General features: G+C 42.3%; 1 long non-coding RNA gene and 1 other non-coding gene across 2 annotated transcripts; both read right to left on the bottom strand.

The window, feature by feature from the left end:
- Positions 1-15,539: 15,539 nt before the first annotated feature.
- Positions 15,540-16,088, bottom strand: LOC143104355 (uncharacterized). The gene is made up of 3 exons (XR_012983060.1): positions 16,007-16,088; positions 15,835-15,882; positions 15,540-15,738 (listed from the first exon to the last, which is right to left on the bottom strand). It is a non-coding gene; the product is annotated as an uncharacterized LOC143104355 (long non-coding RNA).
- Positions 16,089-17,268: 1,180 nt separating this feature from the next.
- On the bottom strand, positions 17,269-17,351 carry trnal-uaa (transfer RNA leucine (anticodon UAA)). The gene has a single exon. It is a non-coding gene; the product is annotated as a tRNA-Leu (tRNA).
- Between the last annotated feature and the right edge of the window lie 5,384 nt (positions 17,352-22,735).

Below are 22,735 nucleotides of genomic sequence, written 5' to 3'. Positions count from 1 at the left end.
ACATGATTGGGTAGTGGAGAAGTCTCAGCCCTCCAGACTACACCCATTGAATGGTTAGTGTCTGTATACGATCACACCAACCCGGATCATCGAGACGTTCAGAACTGTCGTGATGCCTGCAACAGATGTTAAGATGACTGATACGTGTGTATACCTTCAAAATACCTGTGGTGGGGTGGAAATGATGGATTGTTCAGAAGACTTAGAGATTGGTGTGTCATTAAACCCTGTATCATCAGCAGATGGAACCGGGACTTCTAAAGCTACTGGTGAAGACCTTGTTGGTTGTTTGGCAGAGCTACCTCTTGGACTTATCAAGGCATGTGTGTGTATGACGCTACAACACCTCATCACCCAGAAGTTACAGGAGGACTGTTTTGGATGTCAAGTAAACCACCCCAGCCAGATTCAACATTCTTGCCTCTTTGAACCGGATGCGTACTATTTTCAAACAAATGTTGCGGATATAAAACGACGGCTATACAAAAGACCACTGCTACAAAGCGTGAATCATCTACTGGGACATTACGGCTATCAGACCCATCCTCAAAAAATTTGGGGGTCAGTAGAAGCCATCGTCTACGAATTAACAGGAGAGCCATACATCTGTGGGTATTTACACACTTTCAAGGAGAATCACATACAGGATTGTGATACAAACATTATTCTTGAAACTCTGACGTATTGGGACATTTAGCGGTAATGGGGAATTGGTGCTGTGGTTCAGGCCCACCAAAAGAGCGTGTGAAATATGAGCTAACAGCCTTACTGTGTAATGTCATAGCAGACGTATCTACATGTTATGCTACTGATATTGCTGTACCATACCATCATTTTAAAGCCTTAAAAAATCAAATGATGCTTGCTAGATCATTGTCTGAAGAATGGTCCGATCTGCTGAATATGGGATCCTCCATTAACAAGGCGTATCATGTAACAGTGCATGAAATTTTAGAGAACATGTGTATGATTCAGCAAGGGTTTTTCAAGATCGGGCATATCATAGCTCTCTGTACATATGTAACTGATGTATGTGTCATCAAACAAAGTAAAAATGAGTCTGTGGATGTCTATGCGGCTGTGAATAGCCTAGTGGAATTTCTGGTTGCTAAGGACTTTGATGTGTGTGTTAAATTTTTAAACTACCTTGATTCTCTACCCATGTTGGATATGTAAGTCTGCTTGTGAAATAAAAGATTGTGAACGCCCATCATGGTCTGTCATTAGTTGTATGGAATGAGTCATGGAGGAGGTTCTAAATACAATCTACTACACACCTTCAAGCGAGGGTTCATATGGGGGTATAACTAGATTAAAAGAAGCGGCCTTTAAAAAAACAGGGGTACATCTGTCCGATAAGGATGTTGCTGAATGGTTATCAGGGGAGGATGCCTATACGCTTCATAAACCTGTGCGTGTCAACTACAAAAGGAATAGGGTGATTGTGTATGGTATCAACAGACAATTTCAAGCGGATCTGGTTGACATGTCCATATACTCCAGGGAGAATGACCATGCTAAATATATGTTTTAGGTGTATAGATGTCTTTAGCAAATACGCCTGGGTGCGTATTTTAAAAAACAAAACAGGGATGGCGGTTGCCGCTGCTTTTGAATCAATCATAGAAGAGGGTCGTATACCCCAAAAGTTGCAAACTGACCATGGGAAAGAATTTTTTAATCAGCATTTCCAGAGGATTGTGAATAAAAACAACATTCATCATTTCGCCACCGGGAGTGAATTAAAAGCTAGTGTCGTGGAGCGATTCAACAGAAATGGAAGCGTAAGCGCTAGTTCTGTCAGGAAGACTTAATTGGTTACTCATCATTCATTACTTCTGTCCAATCACCTGTCTGCATCAGTCTTTATAATGACACGACTTTGCACATGCCTGTTGCTTTCAGGTGCCGATTTTCGATGTTCCCTCCCTCCCTCCCCTAACCACCACCAGTTTGGCCTTGTCCAGACGTCCGGGGGGTAGGCTCCGCCACCTGCCGTTGCATTCCGGCAGGATCTGCAACGTTCTGCACATTCAGTGACCTGGACCGAGGACGAGGCCTACGCCAAAGACTATCTTATTGTTGCTTATGTATTTTCTGTATCCTTTGGATTAAAACATGTTAACTTTCATTATACTTCCCTGAGTCTTTCTGATAGAACTATTAAATCAAGAATGTGGCGTTATCTAACAGCCGCCAACTCTAAACGCTACTGTGACATCTTACCTGATATGGTATCATCTTATAATAACAGCTATCATCGCAGTATCAAAATGAGACCTGTGGATGTGACAAAAGAAAATGAAAATGTGGTCTTTAAAAACCTGTATGGTGTAAAGACGGGAGCTGCCAAAAAATCTGTGTTCAAATACAAAATAGGAGAGCTTGTTAGAGTATCTAAGGTCAGAGGTGCATTCACAAAGGGGTATGAGGAAAACTACACACGTGAGTTTTTCACCATAGCAGAGTGTGTACATCGAAACCCACCTGTTTACAGGTTGAAAGACTATGATGGAGACATGTTAGAAGGGTCCTTTTATGAAGTGGAGTTACAAAAAATACTCATAAACAGGGATAAGGCCTTCAAAGTGGAAAAGATTTTGGAAAGCAAAAGAGTGGGTAGGACGTGTATGGTATTGGTAAAATGGTTAGGTTGGCCATCAAAATTTAACTCATGGGTCCCCGCAAAAGACGTGGTTGATGCTTAAAAAAATATCTTTTAAATCACAACACAACATACGTGTCCTTATTCACACCGGCGACATCATGGAGGACGAAGGGTTTTATGTGACTTTACCAAGCAATGCGTGCCGCGATATTTATCCCGACAATAGAATATCCAGCTACAGAACTAAGCTGGCAAAAACACTAACACTAAGGGGGGCTTGGGAGGTCGCTTTAATTGAGTTCATGTACCCCAAAACATGGGTTCCATTTCACAAAAAACATTCAAAATTCACAATTACCGATACAGCTACTAACATCCTTATTGTTGGTGAACTTCGTGAAGCTTTCTACAATAGCATTGCTGATATCATAGCAGAAATCAATAGTGTCGGGTCTCATATACAGTTTACCTATGATGAACTACTTCACAAAGTCCATGTGACATCATCCGAAAGTGATGTATCGCTAACATTCCGTGGGAAGCTAGCCAGGATTCTAGGTTTTGAAGATATGACTCCATTCGCGGTACCCCCCCGGGAGCGTCGGGAGATACGCCCCCCACATTGCTGATTTGTATGGCGGGGAATATACGTTGTTTGTCTATACAGACATTATAGACCACCAAGTTGTAGGTGACTATTATGTACCACTCCTGCGATGTGTAGAAATAACGGGGGAGTCCAAAAATATAGTCACAATTGGTTACGACAAACCACACTACGCACGTGTGTCTAAATCACACATCGACGACATTACCATAGAGGTGAAAAGTGATCAGAACTACAACGTGTCATTCAAGTACGGCAAAGTGATTGCAAAACTGCATTTCAGACCAGTAAAACAACTTCCAAGAATTTAAAAATGAAAGAATTTAATCCCTACGTGGACCCACATCGTTATGTTACATATTATCAAAACCAGGCGGGTGGACATATTGACGGGTTCGCTGGGGGGCCAGTTATGTATGGAGGATTCGGCTTGGGGTCGCTCCTAAAAGGTCTGTACAGAATGGCTATGCCTCTATTGCGTAGAGGTATTGGAATCGCTAAACCGCATTTAAAAGCGGCTGCTAAAAATATTGTCGGTGATGTGGTGAGCAACGTCATGCAGGCCCGCAACAGTCAAGAGGGGTCGGGGGTGTTAGTAATGCAGCGTAGACACACGAAACGTCCACCAGGTGTGAGAAGAGGAAGATACACAAAGAAAAACAATGTAAAGGCTAAGAAAAGATCAGTGTCGAAAAGGAAGGCGCAGAGTAAACAACGGGGGAGTAGACCTGCTAAAAAGAGGCGTAAATCCATATTCTAACCATGGCTCTGATACACGGCATGTCGGCGGAGTGTGTCAAATCTGAGTTGGATCTTTTTACAGTGCCTATGACTCAAACGGCTATAGAGAAAAACACCTATGTTGAGATACCTCCCATATCAGCTCTGTCAGACACAGGACCCCTGGAGTTTTTTGTCGGTGGCAGCGGTCAGGATTACATCGATTTGAATAATTCCTTATTGTATACAAGGTTAAAAATCACCTTACCCAACGGAGCGGACCTACCAGCGGGGGCGCCTGTAGGTTTGATTAACTACCCTGGCGGCTCAATCTTCTCTCAAGTCGACATAACACTGGGGGATCGGCTCATATCACAGAGCTCAAACACCTATCCATACCGCTGTATTATAGATTGTCTATTGAATTATGACCGTGAGGCCCTGGAGTCCATTTTCTCTGCGGGGCTGTTTTACAAAGATACAGCTGGTCATATGGATGTCGGGGATCCTGCAGGGGCCAACGAGGGGCTCACAAAGAGAGCTGCATTCTCTGAAGAGAGTAATGTTGTAGAATTGTTAGCTCCAATCCACAGTGACATCTTTTTTCAAGAAAAATTGATGTTAAACGGAATTGATATCAAAATAAGATTAACAAGAGCAAAGGATGAATTCTGTTTAATGCGCAGCGACGCTATAGCATACAAAATCAACATTCTTTCAGCAAGTCTTTTTGTGAAGAAAGTTTCTGTATCTCCGGCTGTGAGACTGGGTCATGCGCAAGCATTGCAGTCCGCCACTGCTAAATACCCTATTGATAGAGTATGTCTAAAAAATTTCTCAATACCCGCCGGTACGCGGGTGGCTAATCAGGAAAACCTATTTCTGGGGGCATTACCAAAATCCATCATATTAGCGATGTGCGATAATGATGCCCATACTGGATCATACAGTAAAAATCCTTATGCGTTTAAACATTATGATCTGGAATTCCTAGCCGTTTATGTAGATGGACAACAATACCCGTCTAAGCCGCTACAGCCGAAATTTAATGAATCGTCTGCCGTACGTGAGTTTTACCAATTGGTGTTATCCACGGGAAGACATCTGAAAAACAAAGCAATGGTTATAAATCGTCAAGATTTCTTGGCCGGTTACAGTATTTTTGCTTTTAATTTGACGCCTGACGAGGAGTGTGGTCAGCATCTGTCATTAATAAAGTCAGGCAATATCCGTTTGGAAGCACGGTTCAGACAACCGCTGCCGAATACTATAAATTTGATTGTGTATGCCGTATTTGACAGTATAATCGAGGTGTCTAACCGAAGACAGATTTTAATGGACTACTACTGAAAGATCATGAACACTGTTGAATTATCGACTATTATGGATAATATATCCAGAAATGCACATTTTCTAGGTGTATTGGCTTGTGATCAACTACCTATAACACCCGTGTATCATTTACCAGCCTCTGTGATAATTAATACACATAATTCAGACCAACCTGGTGAACACTGGCTGGCTACGTACATAACTGAAGAAGGTGATGTGTGTTTCTTCGACAGCTTCGGGAACCGTCCAGATAGTGATATATTTCCTCCAAGCATATGCACATTTCTGAAAAACATGGGTAAACGTCTGCTATATTCAAACCAGCAGGTGCAAGACTTTACGTCTATCACATGTGGTCAACATTGTGTTTTCTTTCTGTATCATATGTTGAGAGGGTTATGCTATGAAGATGTGATGCTTAAATATTCTGAAAATTTAAATAGAAATGATAATATGGTGTCATTAATTGTGAAAAAATTACAAGGGTGTAAATACCCATGTAATATATTCACATGTGTACAGCATGCACAGATCAATGATAAGTATCTAAAAAAGTGTTGAAATGACTTAATATCAAATAAACATTACAAGTTTTCTAAAATTGTAGCCAAGATGATGCATCTAATTGTGGCGTTGAAAAACCAGGGGATTCTGACGCCGCATTTACTGGTTCTAAAGCTCTGACCGGTGTATGAGTAGGTCCACTATTTCCCTTCAGAGCTGTGATTGAATCTTTAACGAGTCTATTTGGAATTGTAGAAAGAGGGATGTTTAGTATAGCGATGGCCCTCAGAAATTCATGCCATCCTTGAGGTCGCCTTCTATGACTCGCAGCATGTGTCCCTGTGACACTTTTCACCAGATCAAACACATGAGTACCTGGAATAGTTGTGCCATTAAAAACAAAAGACCCAGAATCGTCCCATGATGCTATGCCTTGAGAGTTGTACATTTTTGCTAATATATACTCTGCATTCCTTTTGCTTCTCGGGGGTACATTTTTTAAAACCTCAGAGACTACCTGATTGTTCTCAAAAGTGGGGGGTGTATGCTGTACAGCTAAACTTTGTGGCACATCATCGGGTGACGACTGCTGTGGTAAACTCAGCGTCAGCGTGTTCGTCTCAAGGTTCCCCTGTTTAACCAGGGCCAGATATCTCTGTAATAATGACGTATAATGTTGGGCCTTTTCATGAGGTGTCAAATATGTTTTACTCAAAACATTTTTCATAGCTAGTTCCAACTCGTTTTCAACAGACTGGCGCAGTGGGGTAGGAGCGACATCATTTTTTAAACGGTCCAATTGTCTTTGCGGTACCAGATACATTTTCTCAGCATACTCCATTATTTCTAACTCTGTCTTGATGTAAACAGACTGGTTATGAACGGCAGAGCAACACTCAAGAGGGGTAGCAGAAATCCGCCTTTCTGGTTAATAGTGAACCTCTTTTTGCGTATGCCGATTTTCTTGTCAGCCAATAACTTTATCAAAATCTTATTTTTACGTAGTTTTCGATATTGTATGGTTGTTAAGGGTATAGTGCCCCTAAGAATATTCAGTGTCACCTCACAGAGAGCTAAGATTAACTCATCTGACGCAGAATGTAAAATGATACGTCTCTGGGGCGGTTTAGCTTTAAGTAAACGTTTTAAAAGAGGTAAATTTCTACCGATTCTCTCAGACATATCGGTGTCTCAGTTTGTTTTCTTCGGCACGTAGACAGCCTGATGCTCCAAAAGCAAATCTGTTCTGAGACGGTACAAATCTGGGGTTTTTGGTTTATAGTCAATCAACAGATATCCGTATGGTTTCTCAGTGGCATTTTTAAAAGATTCAAGAAAGAATTTTGTGTTACCGGGGTACATCTGTCTCGCTAATACACTGATTTGGTTGTTATCTCTAGGGTTTTTGAAAACAATTAGATAATTAGTGTTCAAACTGATTGTTCTGCTAGATTTCCCCTGAAAGAACAGATTCTGAACCATGTAAATGGCACTAAGATTACGATGATGTACATACTGTGTGAACACCTTCTCTATTTCTGTATTATTGCTGGCATCTTTCATTACATCATCAATAATTAGCAGGTTAGTTTTTGATATGGGTAATAACTCATCATCATCTAGAGCGTTAGGTATTCCTTGAATAAATTTGACATCTCTCAGCTTTAACAATTCGTCATAAAGTGGTTGCCAACAATCATAAATATACACTATATTTTCAATTGCGTCACTAATAAGGGTGTCGATATTGGCTATCAACTGTTTTACAAAAAATGTCTTGCCAGAATTAGAAGGCCCGCTTATCACACAAGAAAATGGATGCTGTAGTCTGAAATCGTATACAGGGGCCTCTTTTAAGCCGGTGTTATATTTATCCATGATAGACATATACCCCATTAGTATCCGTATGGCCTAGTTGTGTAGTCGGGTAGTAGCACCCTCTTGTTGTAAACAACCCTGAACCTCTTCTCACCGGTTTTGTTTTTTAGAATGAGATGTTTCTTGTTACGCACAATGTTATCAGTTCGAGCCCGTATGTGTCGTGTGCTATTTCTGTCAGTCACATAATGATCAACAAGGTCAATGAGGGTGTCCAATCTGATCAGTTTTGAATTCTCTGCATTAAGCGTGACGCCCTTCGCCTTCATACAGGTTTTACCATGGGCTGTGCGATAGCCATAAGTCTTCGGTCCGGCTGAGCAGAATTCTGTGATGTAGTCACCATCATCCAGCTCATTTGTGAGATCCCCTAAATAGGGCCCCAGCGGCGGCTCCCAATCGCCATCCTTTGAGACATAAACAGCGCTATCAGTATCTGTGTACAATAAGCGGTCACCCAATTTGTCCATAAGCTCGTACAATTTAAGGCGAGCATGAGCGGTGGTGAATGCACCCACAAACACATTAATGTTTGAGGTCTGTACACAGCTCCCCTCAACATGTCGCCATTGGACTAGGGCCACATCATCAGACACAAATGAAAAGTGTGTGACATCATATTCACAACCAAAAATGTATCGGGCAAACTGCTCGGGGTCTTTCACCATTTCGGTGGTGGGCAAATTCTCTCTCATAGAGAAGCGTCCCCAGAGACTGTTGAGCAGCAACTTGTTTATTTGCCTTACGGCAGGGTTCAAACAGATCTTATCAGGATCCAGCCTAATCCCCTCCTTCTCATAATAGTCCTCGATGTAGGCCTCTTTAGCCTCATCAGTCACTGCATGGGCAGGGTAACCGCTAGCCTCCTGCTTGTATTGGAGAAATGTCTTCACATAGTCTGAAAACAATGTGTCAGATCTCTGAGAAAAATGCCAGACCTCATCAACCTTGGTAACAATGTAGCCCTTTTCAATAGCCTTCATCAGCTCAAGACTAACCCAACACCCCGAAATGGAGCGCTCATCATCACTGTGCTCACAGGGGCTGGTCTGATTCTCTTCTACAGCACAAGTCCTGCAGAGGGGGAACATCAATTTGCCATTGCAGCGGTATGGCAGCACAGGGTGTAGTAAGCCCCTAGGTGGAGAGACTGTAGCTTTGATCAACCCGTAATAATTTTCAAGCGGCTGAAAATCTCCCACTATGATCTGGGGGTTGTGGATGGGGTACTCACACTTGCTCTGACATGCCGGGTATAGGGATGTGAAATCAACGTAGTGAATTTTCTCACCCTCACCAGCTTTGCGGTAAAGATTGTAGGCATCTGTTCTTCCACCGTTAAGAGAATCACGAGGATTTAAACGATCAGGGTGTATGTATGTGGCCATGAATCTCTTAACATCAGGGTCACTCTGCTTAGCCTGGTTCCACTCGCATTCCCACATCACTTCGACCCTAAACCCTTTGGTCTTGGTAAGGTATGTCACCTTATCATCAAAATGACTCCTCACATCACCGTAAGGGATATTTAACAGGGGGTGTATATGGTCTGGATTGTAGCGGCAATCATGGCCGTGATGAAAACAGCCATTAAACTCGAGTGCATGTTTGACACCATCTTTTTCATAATAGCCGTCGAGGTAGTACTGACCTACTTGCACCTCGCCACCTTTCAAAGCATGTTGTACAACCATATCTCTACTATCATTCACATATTCCAACCATTGGATAGAGGAGTTGGAGTATGCCTTATGTTGGTTAACATAGGCATTGTTGTGTGTGAGTGCTATTGTGTCTCTTTGCAGGAAGCGCGCCTTGTAGACAGCCATGCAGCAGGATGCTAATGTAGTCTGAGTGAAGGGGTCTACACCAGTACAGCCCATAAACGCCTCGCGGTATTTCATGCACGCGTCCCTCAGTAGCACAACATCGTGAACCCCATAAGATCGTAACTCCTTCTGAAAATCAAATACGCCTTTGGATGCTTCGCTATACCATGTGTCAAAGTCAGCTCTGTCTTTATTGGACATGGTGTCGTACCCATAGTACTCACGGTCTGGATAGGGGCCCCTGTAGTAGTTGTTCACTGCTGTGTTAAATTTGTGTGGGAAGTACCCTTTATCACCGGTTTTCAGATTTAAGGCCGCAGTTGTCTTAGCCAAACGCATGGGGATGAACGAATAGCTGTCAATGAACCGCTGTTTAAAGATCTCATCATACATGAAAATCAATCTGCATCCAGTCATGATTATTTTGGGTGTAACCCCTAGCTTGGTGAAATGCTCCAGTATAATGATATTATCAAACCCTGATGCATTGTGGGCCATCCATGTGTAGCCCTTATATGTAGACCGTCTGAAGTGTCTCAACATCATAAACACACAACTACTACCCTCGGCCTCAAAAGACTGACCATTGAAAGTCATGGCTGCAGCAAAATTAGCCTGGTGTTTACCATTTTCAAATCGTGTTTCTAAATCGAAAAAGATATACTTGGGCTCTGTCTCTTCCGGCTTGAAGGGTTGAATGAAACAGCCATGGTTATCACCAGGTACCAATTCGGCTTTACAGTGAGGACAACGCATGGCTGAGCATCTGTGGGGGTTTTTCTTATTCATGCTAACATGATATCGTCTGTTACACTTTTTGCAGTACTTAGTGACTTCACATGGGGCCACCGTTCTACCTATAACCCCAGTGGGCGCGGGTTGTTTGTGTCTGGAATGGCAATAAGGTGATTTGCAGTACCGCATACAATCACGGCAGTATACTGATGGACCTTTATTTTTGTGGCAATTCACATCGTTGCATACATCACAGCTGTATTTACATGCGTGATCACGTATATTACTGTAGCCACGGTAGCAAAAACCACAAAAGTGACCTTCCCCCAGGAATGTATTGGGGCGCAAAATCCGGTGGTAATGATTGTCATGGAGGTACAGATAAACAGTTTTCTTAGGGTTGGGTGTCACCCTAGTCTGATACGTCAGCAACTCATGTATGGGGGTTCGGTAAAAGACCACGATTTTAACATCGTACATGTCCTCAAACACGGCCACATCAGCAAAGCCTATTTGCTGCTGGGGTGTAAACCCCGCATGCTCATGCATGTCAGCCCCCAGCTCCAATAATCTATCGGCTGTGGCATCGGGGTTCAAAAAATGAGCCAGACAAATAGCTAAACAGGCATTGTTTGAGTCATTAACAGGTGTGAACAGACACATTTTTTTCTTCCTGATGACCTCATCATGAGCCAAATCCTTGAGTTTTCTATAAGCACCACCATTTCCACTACGCACTATAGAGACGAAGAGATCCAGACTCTGATCGGCCAAGAGCATCGTGTTACTCTGTAACACTTTCTCAATAGCTTCAATCAACCTGTCCAAAGCATAACCATCTTCATTTGTCAATTTAGCCTGTACATCGGTAGTAAGACTTTCACCCCTTAACACAATGTTGATAACTGCATTTTCCCCACCTAATCTCCTTGAGATATCCACAATATCATTCAAGGTAGCGTAACAGTGTTCTATGTATGAAGCCATGTCAGTATCACGCAATCCCCTAAAATTTAACGGCCTACTTAGTTCCATACTGTTGAAACGGGGCCTGGCTATAACTCTGTAATCACCAACAACACCTCCTTCATTCGCTAAGCGTTCTATGGCATCACGGTCTAAATTGTAATCATGGGCCGCGTCATGTCCAACATTGTCGCCGCCACAGGGCTGTACACCAGAACTGCCAGGAGTCACATCCACACACGCCGAGGGTTCGTCTTGTAAAATAGCTGTAGGAGCCCTATCATGCACATCACCACCAGTGCCTGATGGCACCCCAGACCCGCCAGGTAACACATCCATGCTTACTGTAGGAGCCCTGTCATGCATATCACCACCAGTGCCTGTTTGCACCCCAGAACCCCCAGCTAACACATCCATGCTTACTGAGGACTCACCTCGTGCGCTAACTGAACAGGGTGGTACATATGTATCGTTAGCTGCATGCATGTTAGGATTGTCAATGTTAATAGAGTCATGAATTGGCCTCTGACTAGTGATCGGGTTCAGCGAGGGCTCATCAGCTGGTGTATCTGATGGGAGTGGCCCATGTGTAACATTATTTGTCTGAATGTAAGGATGGTCGATGTTAATAGTGTCATGTATTGGTCTCTGACTAATGGTTGGCTGTGGGGTGTTGGAATCTATGCATCTCCTGCGATGTGTTTCCAAATTCTGTTTCATGCGCTTGATAATAGGATTGTCCCGGTCAATGTTTTGTACGAATCTAGCAGCTTGGCTCTTAAGCTGAGCAACCATTGTTTGCAGAGTGTTAACACAGTCAGGGTAGCCATCTCTTGTACGTTTATCAGGCGGCTCATTGTCGTCACCCCCTCTGTTCGGTTCATCATCTCTAGCGCGTTTATGTGGGTGCGGCATTGCTACTCTGTGATTACTCAGCAAATTATTCAAGACTTTTTAAAACTAAATTACGCATATATAGCCTACCACCCATGCACAATCATAACTAGTAGAAAAATAATTAGAAAATAAAAAACAGAAATAGAAAAAAAGAAACCTATAGGTTACAAATCAAAAACAAATAAGGCCTTAGATAATCTATCATAATAGGGTTTTAACAAAGTCTAGATCAACATAAAAGGGTCATCCCTGCTCTGTATACCATCCATAACAACTGCGAAATTCTTCGCATGATTCTTAGTGGCGACGTGATTATCTCTGCAGACCTCATGCAGAATTTTCACAGCACCAACAACCAGATCTAGCGCACTGCCGCATGGATCTACTACCCCGGCGGCTCTATGAGTCATGGGTGTATTTAAACGTCCACCACATTTTGGCTTAGCATCATCTAGCATCAACACAACCGTATCCAAGGCTGATTTAGGGTTGTGCCGATAGATGATATCATCGTCCATCGTGATGATTGACAGGCATCACGATGGAAAGCAACCATCGTGATGCCACGCCCCCACATGCCAGTCACTAATTCCTGCTGTAACAGGCTAAAACATTAAAAAAAACTTTCCCTGAAAATGAAATTGAGCCTACTTTAAAGGCTGTCAACCAAACAGTTATCACGTATTAGTCTACCATCTTGTAAAATAAAAGACGTATTAGTCTACCCTCTTATTCAAATAATTCCTGACTGTGACGTGAATGTGTAGCCTAATTGACCTCTCCAGAATAAGTCCCGCCTCCGTAACTTCCGTATCCATCCAACTTCCGTGCGTGGATTGTCTATGGAAAATAACATGGCGTTTCGAAATATCATACCGGTAAAACATCTGTAGGTAGCGAAGTTGAAAAAGCTGGTGGGCAGATTGGCCTACACACTTCTGCCATATAGTTTCCACTGGATTTTTTGATTGTCGGTGCCGTTTAAGTAGTATACTATAGACTATACTACTTAAACGGCACCGAAAATAAAAAAATCCAGTGGAAACTAGATGGCAGAAGTGTGTAGGTCAATCTGCCCAGCAGCTTTTTCTACTTTGTCACCTACAGAGTTTGACAGGTACGATCTTTCAAAACGCCATGTTATTTCCCATAGACAATCCACGCCCGGAAGTTGGATGGATACGGAAGTTAGGAGGCGGGATATATTCTGGAGAGGTCTATTGTCTTTTTGTACCCTACATGTCTCGCAAGCCTATAGCCTACATTGGACTTAATAGGTAGCCTAATGTTTTAGCAGAAAATATAGATTTATTATTGTTAGGCTACGACTAGGACATTCTAGCGCTCAAATATTTTTGCAAGGCTACAGCGAGCGCCAAATGCGTCCTTCTCCTCTGTGTTAAAATAAACCATTTCTTTAGTTAATTATAGGATCAGAAGGTAGCCTATTCGTCTTTCAATGTATGGCTTGTATTTCATGCATTTAGCAAAAGTCCCAGACAGCAGCGGAGTGGTAATCGGGATTCGTTATTTGTAAAAGTGTTTTTACTTTGCCCTCCTATATATAGCCTGGACTGCGCGATCGCAGCCCTTTACTTTCACTTCCCGCCGCCCTCATAGTCAGCATAGACGGTAGCCTGATAACGTGGGATGCTGCATAGTACCAAGATTTTAAATGAGTGACCACGATAGTAGTCTTAAGTAGCTTTTTTGCTGGGCCCAGCAAAGGCTGGCAATGTGTAATATTCCGCTGGTCGGTGCACACGCAAGTGTTCAGATTGATTGTCTATCCGTCTTTCACAACAATTTTCTTGGAGCAGATCTTCCACACAACTTCGGTAGCCTGGTCAGTATGTCTCTCTTAGCTGTCCACTTTCATCAGGCCGTATAGCCTATATAATATATTTTTTATTTTTTTATGGAGAACATTATAAATGTATTTCTGTACAGACATAGGCTATAGGCCAGGGGTCGGCAAATAGTGGCCCGCGGGCCAATTTTGGCCCGCCATTGATTCTATCTGGCCCGCGAGATGACGTTAATTTGCTGTTGAATGAATTTTTTTTTTAACCCCATGTTTTTAAAAAGAAAAAAAGGCCTACAGCAATCCCATCAATTTCAAAACATTTATTGAGGTATAGATGATAGTCCTACTAAAGTGACAAAACAGGTGGAACATCCTTGCAGTTATCCATGACGCACAGGTCGGAACGGTATTGGCACGCGAGTGCGCGTAATCTTGTGCAAAAAAAAAACAACAGTGTCCTGTCTCCCTCTTCCAGTGGGCAAGGTCAAAAATAGCCTATGTTTCGTTAAATTAATAGGCTTGGCATTAAGAAATGCAGGCAGGCTCAACACATACCTCTGCTTCCATTCTTCTTTGTAGGTCCTGCATTCTGAATCAATTTTTCTTTTCAAGGCTTTTGACAACGACATTTTGCATCGATAACTAGCATATAGCAATGTTCAGCTAATCATTTACACGTCATCCAAAAGAATAATATTTGTAGCCTACACATTAGTTACGGCAAGTTGCTAGGCAAGTCGCCTGTTTCATGAGAGACGACAGGAGATGCAGCAGGCGGCATAAAAACAGCGCACATAAGCAAATAAACGTTTTTAATGGAATTAAATTAAATGCATTTTAAAGGTTAGATGATGTTTATTTTAATATAATATAATAATTAATAATTTAAATAGTAGGCCTATAACCCCCCCCCCCCATTACAAAAGCTATGGCCCGCGATGCCATTGTCTGAAAAAAAATTGGCCCGGGTCCAAACGTAATTGCCGACCCCTGCTATAGGCTAATTAATTAGTGTTTACCACACTACACCCCCCCCCCCCCCCCACGATATCATCGTCCATCACGATGTTTTACTGTACACATCGTCAAATGCCAATTTAGGCGACATCGCCCAACCCTAGGCTGATTCTGCATCTGTGTACTTATAGCGACCTGAGTTTACATCACACACGGCGTTACTTACAGAGGGAACAGCCTCCCCCAAGTCATCAAAGCCCGTTAAAACTGACCTTTTATGAACTTCACAGGATTCGTTGGCTTCCACAGCGTTTAGTATATCCCAGTCAGATATGTCATCAAAATCCACTCCATTAATATCCCATGCTTCAAGTTGCGTATCAGTCCATAAATCCGCGCAGTTGATATCCACTGATTGAGTCTTAACAGTAGGTCGATAGTCCTTTGAAAAAGTAACCCCGTTGTTGATAGATGCGTCTCCAAGGCCTGTCGCGTCATCCGTTGTAGTCAGATCTGTAAATGATAGCGAACACATTACTATGGGAGCGCTTAGCACATGGTTCATTTGATCATAAACAGATATTGGTGAATTTCAACTTACCAATCGTTTCTTGAACGCTAACATATAACCGCTTAGCAGAGCCCTCAGTTTCGGCTAGATCTTCTTCAACATCGCAATGACGACGCTTCTCAGTTGTTTTGTGATAGATACGGACGTCGGATGATACCCCCGCTGTAGCGTCTGCAGACCCCGTGTGGGTAGGCCTACTCGCCGCGTCCTCTCCCACTTCAGACACGCCAATCGGTATGTCCATTTCGTGTTCGCCAAGCAGAATAGACTCTGTTGTGTCGGAGACTCTGATGACCTGATTATCATCAGATAGAACCGGTGGCGCTGCTATGAAATAGAATGGATATTGAATGTGTAAATATAAAGAGAAACACTTTTAGATTAAGACACAATATCAAGCAGTAAACTCCGGGGAAACCATACCTTCTGAAGCACAATCACTCTCCGCCTTGTCAAGTATATCACCATGCACTGAAAATGTAGAAACAAACAGAATACACTATTAACAAATAGCCTACTAATAAAAAGAATAGGAAACAGGAATAAACAAATACAAATCTCTACACTAGGTAATATTTAGCTTGGGGGCACTTACAAAGTAGGCTTAGATGTCCGGGTCTAGCATCAGATGCTATAGGATCACCAGTTGTATTCAATGAACCACCAAGGATTGACAAACTGTTAAAAACAAAAACAAATACAAATATGTGTTAATGGCAATTAAGGTATTTCATGTATAGTATAGACAACCATTAACCGTAAGGGTAAATAGATCTTAATGCAAATACATACTCACAGGTACTGAGGTCCATGCTGCACAGCTATCTTCTGACCACAGACAAGTCAATGATGAAGACTGATGAATTCCTGGCAGAATGTTCTAACAGGGGTTTTTAAACCTTAGGGGCTGACCATTCAAAATGTAGGCTTGTAATATGTCATAACATTAGTTTGTAGGTTTGGCCCCCAGGCCTTCAATTGGTCAACAGAACATTGACCACGACCCTCATCACCCCGCCTACTGTATGCCATAGGCCTTATTACAAATGCAGATCCAGACAGTTGCCACCCCCTGCCAATACGTTTTAATTGTTTGATCCTAAGCCCCATACACTAACTGCTTACATCCTGATATGCATAGTAGTTAGCAATATCAGACACCAAGTCTCCGGTTCTAACCAGCACCCCGTTTAATTGTTTGATCCTCACACCCATACACTAACTGCTTACATCCCCATATGCATAGTAGTTAACAACATCAGACAGCAAGTCTCCAGTTCCAACCATCACCCGTTTAATTGTTTGATCCCAAGCCCCATACACTAACTGCTTACATCCCCCTATGCAGAGTAGTTAGCAACATCAGGGCAGACACATGGCTACCTAGCACAACCAAAACACATCATTATAATGACTCAACGTGCATGCATACAGTTGTCACTAGCCATATACAGTTCTCACAGAGACATTTGTGTATGTAATCAGTTAAACAGGACGACAGCGTCTAGCCCACTATATGGTGCATACATGAAAGGGTCTTCAAACCATAAACTCAGAGACATGTCCGGGCCCAACACCTCCTCCAGGCATGGGCCCAACACCTCCTCCAGGCATAGACACAACCCCTCCTCCAGACATAGACCCATTTGGTCACACACACGACCCCTCATGATTCTAGTTTTAAAAATTACAGTACATGGGATTTGGCTGACATCTTTTAAGCCAAAGCGTCTAACGAAATGGTATCCAATTTAAACTTTTTTTAAAAATTATTTTTTAATCCATATCTCTCAACATCTCTAGGACTTATCAATAAATAAATGTATACTTCATACTACTCTTAGCCATTAATATAGTTGCTAGGAGTGGGGGTCGAACCCACGAGGACATATGTCCATTGGATCTTAAGTCCAACGCCTTAACCACTCGGCCATCCTAACAGCACACTTTGTATTTACCCCCATTTACCACAAAACATAATACAACTATTACAAAGTTTATCTGATCCCCCCATTATCCACAAAACACACATGGGGGTTTGGGGGCCAATATGGCCCCCAGGGGTTTGACATCAGTCACATGACTGTCACATGACACTACATCCAATATGGATGCCAAGGGGGGCGTGGCATTGTTTGACACCAGACACATGACTGTCACATGACTTTACATCCAATATGGCCGCCCAGGGGTATGACACCAGTCACATGACTGTCACATGACTCACAAAACAATAACAATAACAAACAACACGTGGCGAAAACCACATGGCTAATTTGCATAAAAAAGAGGCGTGGCTAACACGTGATTTATGACGTTTCAGGGGGCGGGGCTTATTTTTGACAGATAGTTCAGGATAAGGACTACTCCAGTTGCTCAATATGTAGCCAAGCCAGTATTGGTATAACTAGCTGCTTGTTGGCTTCATGTTCTCTCTTCATCATGTGTCGTTTGCTCTGAAAAGTGAACACTGAATCAAACACATTCTATGAAACATCTATGAATATTTTCATTCTAGTCAGTACTTTAGTCGGTATCTTTACAGTGGTGGTTGAGTCCTCGGGGTCTTTACAGTACAGTGGTGGTTGAGTCCTCGGGGTCTTTAGAGTACAGTGGGGGTTGAGTCCTTGGGGTCTTTACAGTGGTGGTTGAACCCTCTGTATTTTTTACAGCAGTGCTTGGGTCTTCGGGGTCTTCACAGTGGTGTTTGAATGTTGGGAACAGGTGGCATAACTAACAACAGCTAACGAAAGAGAACGTAATATGGCGCCAGAAATCACATTCCCTCTAGTGCCTAGATGTCCCTCAGTCTCCATTGAGTCTCTACGAAAGCCGCAGCGCGAGGCCTTTATCTTGCTACTCTGCAAGAAAGAAGGAAATGAGGGGTAAACGTGGTGTGCAGAGAGGGGTGCCCGAAGTGTGAAGACTGAGACTGAGAGCTACATGGAAAAATATGCACCAAACAGGCCACTTTGGGTGACCCTCCCCTCAACAAAGAATAAAAAAACATGACCCTCCCCGATTTTCCTCTGGTGGTCCATTCCATAAATACCGAACGGTCCCTTAGTGCCGTTTATATCACTGCTGTGTACATGCAGCCACAAGCAGATGCAGAGACAGCCCTGAATCATTCAGAACATAATCACACCCATGAAATTCTGGACCTCGACGCTGTTTTTATTATTGCTGGGGATGTATCAGTGCAAGCTGCGTTAGGTTCTACCTAAATTCCATCAACAGACATTCCAACTAGGGAGGGAAGCACATTGGATCATGTTTATAGATAAGATACAGGGGGCATACAAGCATAGTTCGAATTACAGGGGGTACTGGGTGGTACTATACCCCCCAATGAAGACCCAGTACCCCCCAAAGAGACAAAAATATCAGTTTTGGGGGGGTCAAATATTTTTCTGATATTTTTAAAAAATATCAATACAGTTACAATACAAGTCAACTCCTATTTTCACTGTAGGAACATTTTCATGTAAAGCGATTTCAGACACCCCTTTTGTGGACCATACCATTTTTAATCACTGTGGCGCTAGAAGCAACTGAGATAGAGAACGACTTCAACTTCTCAAGCAAGTGTCAACATTGAATGACAAAACGCTAGGTAACTTCCTCCAGTAGGCTAAATTCGGTTTGCTGCTGATGTGCATGGGTAAATGTAAGTTGCTAGCTGACATCTAGCTTGTTGAAAATGTGTTATTTTACAACCTTCATTTATAAACGTGTTTTGTTCTTTCATAGCTCACGTCTTCATACATTGAATTACTGGCTAGCTGCTACTTATTTGCTACTTACCCACTGAGGCTAGTAAAGTGGACCTTGGTTAGTTAGCAAGGTTAGTTAGCAAGATAGGCTAATTCTATTTAAATCAAGCTTTACATTGTGGTGAGGTAAGGAGATGAACTCCATAGCCTAGGTGTCCATTCTCATTTTTATCTTGAATAAATTATTGTGCCCTTTTGAAATTAGTTTGGCACAGATCCTGTGTTTTTATATTACCGGTATGTATGCACAAGAGGGTCTGATGTAGCTTAGTCTACATAACATCAGGTGAAACCTGTGGAAACATAAAAAGACCCAAGTAGCCTAGGCTAAATAGTAGGCTATGTGCTAGTTTTTGAATTTGTTTTTAATTGGTTTGTATTGTTTTACATTCTATAATTAAGTGTGCTTGCAAAGCAGCACACTTATTGTTCTTCTTAAGTTTTATTATTATTAAGTGAGTAAGTAAGTTGGTCGCGAAGATGACGTCAGGTGGGCGTGCCGTTCGTCCGCCATATTGGATTGAACAGAAAGCTAAACTAAATTTTCACAGGTCACAAATTTGGTCCGAAAGCCACGAAACTTGACGTACATTATCCTTGGACCAAGCCTCACAAATGTTAGCGGAAGGATTTTTGATTTTCGAAAGCGTTTGCCCGTCACAGCCAAACGAAATTGGCGGCGAAGCTCCGAAACAGGAAGTCGTCCATATCTCAGGAACACTGTCACATATCGATACCAAATTTTTTATATGAACTGGGGACTCCAGTGTGAGGGTGCATAAGCTAAAAAAAAAAAAATATTCCAAAAGTTTCCATCATTTGGCAAACCACCCACAGGTATTTGGTAACTCACACCATTCACTTTTAACCATTCACTTTCAATCACAATGCCTTCCATGTATGCACAATGTCTCTGGGCAGCCACAATGTCTCCAGGCAACCTTGCCCAATCATGAAATCCTTGCTCTACCATGGGATAGTATGGACTTACGAACTGAAATAGCAAGGAGAACAGTAGCTATATATAGCTTACATAATAGAGTTGTTTTCACATTGACGGTATTCAAATTACATTTTTCATTATTGTTACATATCATGATGGGAGAGTATTATTAAAAATGTTACAAGTATGCAAATGCATATGTTTACGGGCATTTAGGTTTTACTGTGTTGTTTTGTTGTAAAGACATGCAAGGCATTCTGGGCCATGTAATAGACAAAGCAGTGGTCGGCAGCGTTAACTTGATTTCCTGTATTAATATGAATAGGTGTTTCTGTAAACCTAGGGACAATAAACAGCTATCTCTGTTACAAAAACGAGCTGGTAATCGCCATTGAAGAGGGAACCCTGATAGCACAGGGGCGTTGAATCCACGTTGAATCAACCTCTGCCGCTTCAAACAAACGTGGATTCAACGCCCCTCTGCTATCTGGGAACTATGATGAAAAGATTGTTTTCCTAAAAGCATGGAGTTGACGAAAGAATAAACAAGCGTCACGTTAATGTTAAATAGCCTACCTATCTGAACGCTAGGTGGCAGCGTTGTATTACATTTCACTAGTGTAGCCTACTTGAAATATGGTGTGAGATTCACAAGTAAGGAAGGTGCAAATATTATGTAATTTATCATGGGAAATTATTGGAAATGTTATTTCTTGTTTATCCTAATTGCAAACCACACACATCCATTCGGAATCACACGTACACATTTAATACTGAAAGACTATCGTTTCGTTTATTTGATGTCGCCTAGCAACACAGCCTTCAGAGCAAAGATTCTAGAACAGGGCTTCAGAGAGACACGTTTTGAGTTTGTGGCCAAGAACCTAAAATATCGGTTTCCATGTGCTGGATGGTGTGCGTCCTTTATGAAAGTAAGTGTTTTATACAGTTAACGTTACAGACATAATGAGTCATGTTGTAGTGGTCAACATAAATGTGCCCCTTCTGTTATTAGAATGCTAAGCGGAGAAGCATGCTAAGCAGAGATTTAGTATCATTAATTTCTTGTGTGGCTAGTAGACTTGTAGTCAAGACCGCCTAAACCGAGACCAAGACACTACCAAGACCAGAGGGTATCAAGACCGAGACCAAGACGAGACCAAGGCCAAGACAGACTGAGTCAAGACCAAGACAAAGTCGAGACGAGACCGAGACCAAGACCGAGACCAAAAAAAAAAAAAAAACAGCTAGCGAGCTAGTGTTACCAAAGTCCTTTTAGGCATGTCCCTCCACTCGGCGGCCATATTGCAACGCTTTTTGGGTACTCATCGGGCATCCTATTCAGCAGAAATGCACGTGCGCAAGGCTTCACCACACCAACCGTGCTCCAGTGTCGAGTTCACAACACATGATTGACACAATGTCTGCACAACACTGCACATAATTGGCTCAAAGTAGTCAACTCACACCACATGATTCGCTCAATGTATACACATGTCGACATTTTGGCGAGGAAGGGGTGGGATATGTGTAGACAACGTTGCAAACTAGCCCCATGCATTTCTATGGAGGATTTTTTGAGTGCTGTGTCTCCACATTAGAAAGTCTCTGGTGTTACACCATAACTTGCATCAATTGAATAAGAGCAGCATACTGGGGCAGGGTTCTCAAGTTTTGAGCTCAGCTTGGAGTGAGATTGGGGGGGGGGGGGGTGGGGGCACTCACTCACTAATTATAAAAAAAAATTGGAAATAAGCATTAACCCTTTGAGACCTTGAATTTGTCATTGTAATCTATACATCCTATATCTTGTTTTTGTCTGGGAAAGTATAATACATAGCCTATGTCTCTTATGTCAGCCTTATCAAGGGAAACCCTTTGTTTTTTTATGTCACCAGGAAGCATGTCAGTAGAAATAACTTTTCATATTTAGGTGGGATAGATTGGAATCTTGATATATAATAATCGTGACGCTGGGATATTCTATGGCTCACCAATTTACGAGATGTAGGCCTATATGTACTGAGTGAAACAAATATTTTATTTATTAGGCTAATTGCTTTATTCACTTGAGTAGCCTATATCGTCACTGAATCATTAGACTAAGCATGTGCATGCCGAAACCGAGGACAGCAAGTTCATTATACATTATGGTGGTTGGCAGGTCATTGTCTGCAGCAGTCCTGTATGTTTAGAAAAAAATGTAGGCCTATGTGTAGCATACTCGCTCAAATTGATAACACTCGTTAATAATAAGCTAATTTTCATTCATTGTTGACATGGTCCATGGAGGATCAGATGGGTGTCCAGGGACCTGATGAACACGGCGCTAAAAAGCACAAATGAGTGCGAAAGTTGCAGCCGTGACGACAGGGAAAGTGCAGGCAGCCACGAGAGTGATTGGTCGTGTAAAATGAACGTTGCTGATGTCTGGCTTACACAAAGCTATAACGACACAATCATTAGGTTTTCTTAATGACCGACAGTTTAGTTTAGTTTATAGATAAGAAATCATTTTGCCATAAAGTAGGCTAGGCCAAATGTTCGTGAAAAGGCTTGATTTACACACCCTGTAAAGTACCATAAGTAGGCTGGTTTACCAAAT

This window comes from Alosa pseudoharengus, unplaced genomic scaffold (assembly GCF_046254945.1).
Source record: "Alosa pseudoharengus isolate Yale_2024_CS ecotype anadromous, Long Island Sound unplaced genomic scaffold, YU_APseudo_1.1 YU_APseudo_1.1_scf_5, whole genome shotgun sequence".
Taxonomy (NCBI): Eukaryota; Metazoa; Chordata; class Actinopteri; order Clupeiformes; family Clupeidae; genus Alosa; species Alosa pseudoharengus.
Note: the sequence above shows the minus strand (reverse complement) of the source record. Positions and strands in the feature narration are given on the sequence as shown.